Source organism: Budorcas taxicolor, chromosome 9, assembly GCF_023091745.1.
Source record: "Budorcas taxicolor isolate Tak-1 chromosome 9, Takin1.1, whole genome shotgun sequence".
Taxonomy (NCBI): domain Eukaryota; kingdom Metazoa; phylum Chordata; class Mammalia; order Artiodactyla; family Bovidae; genus Budorcas; species Budorcas taxicolor.
The window spans coordinates 87,294,559-87,300,216 of NC_068918.1; positions in this window are offsets into that span (position 1 = coordinate 87,294,559).

Below are 5,658 nucleotides of genomic sequence, written 5' to 3' on the forward strand. Positions count from 1 at the left end.
GGGCAGCGAGGCCGCCTGCAGCTCCGTCCTGTCTGCACGTGACCCCCTGTTTGTTTGCCTCACATCATCGTGCAGATGGATCGGTACCGTCCTCACAGGGAACTGTGTTCTGTTTTCAACGTGAAAAAGTCTGTAAATATTATCACCTATAAGTGCTTTCTTTGTGGCCCAAACGTTTCTTTCTATAAATGACTGAGGAGAAGTCATGTCTCCTGGGCGTTTAAGCTCACGTTCCAGAATGTCTTCTGAACAGACAGCTAGGCATCCAGCGGAGCTGGCCCCTGAGCGAGCCAAAGGCTCTGTTATCTCTGGGAGAGAAATCATTAGCCAATCAGTTAACCGGGATTTAGGCCTAAGAAATAGCCTCAGTTTTAGTAAAGGGGAAAAGTAAAGCCAAGTGTCCACTGCACAGGTGTTGATCTGTTTTTATTTTGGAGTTTTGCTTTGGGTTTTTTTGTTTGTTTGTTTGTTTGCTGGGTCAAAAATAGCTTTTACTGAGGAGAAAAGACTCCAGCCTACAAATGTGCTACTTGTAGTTAAAATTTTATGTTTAAGTTGCAGAATATAGTATTTCATAGGTTAGAAAAGAGAACAGTTAATATCAGAATCATGGAAAATACTATGTAGAATAAGTAAATAGGACATCGTGTCATTAGATTTGTGTAGTTCAGCTCTAGTGAGTGGAAAGGCAGGTTGATTTTCCTTCTCATTCATTTGTTCACTAATTCAGCAAATGTTTATTGAACTTCTATGATGCCTAAGATGTTAGAACGTGTCTTTCGGATGTTTACGGTGATAGTCCTTTAGTTTTTGTTTGCTAATTGGATTCCCATTTATAAGATTACACATGGCCCCTGATGTTTTGCTAAGAAGTTTCCCCTCAGATAAATAGGGGTAGAGCAGACTAAGGTTTTATGGTCCACGTTTGAGATAAAACGTTATAAACCCTAAAGCATTAATATTCACTTTGGAAACAAAGTGACCTGTAGCGCAGGTGTGTGTCCCGAGACAGGTAGGATCAGATTCTTTTCCTGCCTCAGCAGTGCCGTGCACTTCACTTGGCTTTATCGGGAGCTGTTCCAGAGAACAGGGTTGAACTTGGCTGTGCTGTGTGCTCAGCCTTGATCTTGACCTCATTATTCAGCAAAGCCTTGAGCTCTGTGCGAAAGAGGTTTTTTCCTCTGCAAAAGCAGAAGTCTTAGAGATGGCAGTCACCCAGAAGAAGAGTTTGAAAGCTGCCATTCCAGAAGACCCTTGTCGTCCTGGGGTGTGAGTGACATGCTGACCGATGGGCTGCTGTCCCTACAGCCTTCTGGGCAGCTCTTGTGTTCAGACCAGTGAAACGCTTCCCTTGGTCGGTCGGGGGGAAGGGGGCTTTGTCCATCTGTCCACACAGCATCCTAGGGGAATTTTTTTCTTTTTTTAATTTATTTGGCTGCACCAGGTCTTAACTGTGGCATGCAGGGAGTCTTAGTTGGCAGCACATAGGATCTAGTTCCCTGACCAGGGGTCGAACCCAGGCCCGCTGCATTGATAGCACTGAGTCTTAGCCACTGGATCACCATGGAAGTCCCGGGGGGTTTTTGTTTTGTTTTTGTCTTCCTGTTGGATATTCCTTTGTGTATGCTACAGAAAATTCCCACTGTTTATGAGCTCTTGGGACCCCGTCTCATGGATGTGAGCCGTGTAGGCAATAAGCAAACCTGAGAAGTGAAAACAGATTTCTCAGCTGAGCCTGTGCAGTGGCCATGTTGACCTCTTGGCGTCAGGGCACTGAGCTGTCTTAGTTCTGGAGCAAGAGACCCTGTAGTGGTTTTATCAGACGTTACTCATTTGCTCTTTAACTCTTGGTCTCTTCACAAGTTGTTGCGGAGTCCGTGCCTCGGACACCCTCAGCAGGGCCTCCATGCTGCAGTCAGCGTCCTGCTGTCCGACCGTCCATGGGGACCCTGGCTGGCTGCATGGTCTGCTGTCCCTCCTGGAGGAGGCTTCGGTGGTGGAATCTGAGCTGCTCAACCCATGACCTCAATCAGCTTCCCTTTACTAACTTCCCTGAGGCTTCTCCACGGGTGCCGCGCTGGAGGTGCCGAGTCCAGGAAGCGCCCTGCTCGTACCACCTCCCAGCCTGTGTCCCCAGGCAGAGCCTTAGGGCGTTGGGGGGCAGTTCTGGGGCTCCTGCCCCCGCCCTCTCCTCAGCTCAGCTAGTTCTTCACGTCGGTGCACCTTGTGCCGCGCCTTCCCCATCATCAAAGGAAAGAACCAAAGCGAGAAACAAACCAGACTCTCCCCTCCAGTCTGCGTGTACATATGAGTGTGTGTGTATCTCACGTCTTCCTTACCCACTCGTTTGCTGATATACTTCCACTGTTTCCGTGTCTTCGCTGCGGGGAATAATGCTGCAGGAACGGCGGGTGTGCATATCTTTTTTTCTTTTGTGTGTGTGTGTGCGCGTATCTTTCTTTCTTTTTTTTTTTTGTGTGTGCATATCTTTCTTTGATAATCTGTTTTCGTTTCCTTTGGATATATACCCAGAAGTGGGACTGCTGGATCATACAGTAGTTTCGTTTTTAATTTTTTGAGAAACTTCGACGTTGTCCTCCATAGTGACTGAACCAGTTTACAGTCCCACCAATAATGCACACGGGTTCCCTTTTCCCCTCATCCTTGCCAATACAACCTGTTGTCTTCTTGAGTATAGCCATTCTTACAGATGTGAGTTTATCTCATTGTGGGTTGGTTGGTTTGTTTTTTGGCTGTGCCACTGGCTTGGAAGATCTTCGTTCACTGATCAGGGATTGAACCCAGGCCCTGGCAGTGAAAGCATCAAGTTCTGAATGCCAACCCCTGGACTGACAAGGGGATTCTCTCATTGTGAGTGGTTTTGATTTGCATTTCTCTGACGTGGCTCAGTGGTAAAGAACCCACCTGCCATGCGGAAGGTGTAGGTTCAGTCCCTGGGTCAGGAAAATCCTATGAAGAAGGAAATAGCAACCCACTCCCAGTATTCTTGCCTAGGAAATCCCGTGGACAGAGGACAGAGTCCGTCACAACTTGGCGACTAAACAACAAACAGCGATCGGCGGTGCTGAGCACTTCTCATGTACCTGTTGGTCATTTGAAAGTCTTCGTTGCAAAAATGTCTGTTTGGTTTCTCTGCCTGTTTTAAAATTAGACTGTTTGTTTTTTTCTTCATTGAGTTATGTCAGTTCTTTATATATTTTTGGGTGTTAACCCCTTATCTGATACAGATTTCCCCCACTCTCTGAAAGCAGAGCTTTCCTATGAAACCTTCTGAAAGCCCCAATGGAGCAAAGTGAAGAAGCAGTTACCTGAGGACACATGTTGCTCGTAAAATGTCTGGATAGATAGGGATAAAGCACAGGTGCTCAGAGACAGTGCGAACCATAGAGTGGGGTGCTGAGGTGCTAGAGTGTAGCTCCTGGGGGAGGAGCCTGGTGACGCCAGTCTTGCTCTTGAGGTGACGCTGCCCCTAGGACGTCTTGCTGCAAAACAGATACTGAATGCTGTCTCTGCTTTTTATCTTTTGCCATAAAAATGAAAAAACTTGGTTCCTTTCAGCTAGGAAAATCAGGTACTAATGTAGGCCTTTTGTAAAAGCAAAGTGGCTTAAAACCTAAAGTGAGGGAGATCTGTCCATGGTTGTACAGGTATTTCTGCCATTCTGTAGGTTGCCTTTTCGTTTTGTTGATTGTCCGTTTTGCTGCACAGAAATGTTTAAATGTGATGTAGCCCCACGTGTTGGTTTTTTTTTTCCTCTTCGTTTGTGCTTTTGGTGTCATATGCTAAAATCATTGCCAAGAGCAATGTTGAGAGGCTTCCTCCTTATATTTTTCTCCTAGGAATTTGATAGTTTCAGGTCTTAGGTTTAAGTCTGACCCCCTTTGAGTTGCTTTTTGTGTGTGGTGTAAGATAAGGGGTTCATTTCATTTTTCTGCTGTATTCAGTTTTCCTAACACCTTTTGTTGAGACAGCCCTTTCCCCATTATATGTTCTTGGCTCCCTTAACAAATACTAGTTGACCATATTAGAAGATCTTAATTTTATCTTTATCATTTGTTATGAGAATTCATGCAAGTCCTCTAGAATGTTTTATGTAATTAAGTACAGTAAGGAACTTTCCTGGTGGTACAGTGGTTGAAACTCTGTGCTTCTGCTGCAGGGGGCCCAGGTTCGATCCCTGATCAGACCACTAAGATCCCACATGGCACAGCCCCAAAAAGGGGAAAAAAACAAAGTAGTAAATATTTATGGATGGACATTTCTTACAACTTCGTGTCTATAGGACTTCACTGGGTACCCTCCCGACTCCTTGCAGCAATATAACTGCTGTGGAAACAGGACTAATATTACGGGTCTGAGCAGACAGGGATCCCCAGGAGAGCTGGGGATGAGAAGGCAGGGGACTGATGTACAACCAGAACTGTGGGCTTATTTGGCCATGTAGAGTCTTATTTACCTGAAGACCTGAAAACTCCGCTTTCCACTCCTAGAGGAAATGAGCCAGTCTTACCTTTAAGATCGCCACACGCTCGTTTGGAGCCAGATACTCTGGTTTTGCGTCTTCTGATAAATACATGTGAAATTTCTGATCTGTTTTGTCCAGTATTTTGTTTAAGTCCTCTGGCATCCACATTTGCCTTGAAGATCATTCTGAACTTTTTGGTGGTTGCGGGCGTCAGCTCCAATCTCTACTTGACCTTCGGAACAAGTTCAAGGGCAGAGACCCACAAGGCTGGAGGAGCAGTGTGGGTGGTGCCTAAATACTGTGATGTTATCTTGGGCAGAAAACAAAGGAACTTCATTAAAATCCCTTTGAGTGCTGCCTCGTAGAAATTCAGAATGTCTGTCATGACTTTTAAAATTTAATTTGGGGTGATGGCTCAGTGGGTAAAGAATCTACTTGCAATGCAGGAGACACAGGAGACATGGTGGGTTCGATCCCTGGGTCGGGAAGATCCCCTGGAGAAGGAAATGGCAACCCACGCTAGTATTCCTACCTGGAAAATCCCATGGACAGAGGAGCCTGGTGGGCCACAGTCCATGGGGCCACAAAGAGTCGGACACAACTGAGCAATTAAGCGCACACATACAAGGTAAAGGAATCTTCCCTTGTCTTTTGGGGAAAATTCCCTTAAAATAACTGTTGAAGAGATAAAAATCCAACATCCTATAGAAACAGGGCAACAGAAGAATAAAAATGTTCATTAGAATGATCTCCATTTTGTAATAACCTGAATCACCACTTGATGGCACCAAAGAGTAAGAAGCCCAGAAGGGCTTCCCACTGCTGACCAAGGAGGCGTTTAAACGTCATTTTTCCCAGCGGGAGGGAGGAGGGATGCTATTGTTTGAAATAATGTTTGGATGTATTTTGTTCTCAGAAGCGCTTGTTACCTGTGCCTCCCTCATCCCCTCCCTAGGACAGACACCGTTGTCCAGGCTGGAGTTGAAATCCGCTTAGAAAGGGACGGCTCAGACAGTGATGGGGCTGCTTCTAGGGGAACTTTAAGGCGGGGCCGTGAACGCCCGCAGGTCTGGGGGACCATAGGCTAGAGGATTGGTTTTAAGACAGGCTGCAGACTCTCGGGGGCTAGTGCCGGCCAGGAAGTCCTAGCAGAGCTGGCCCAGGGTATGGGA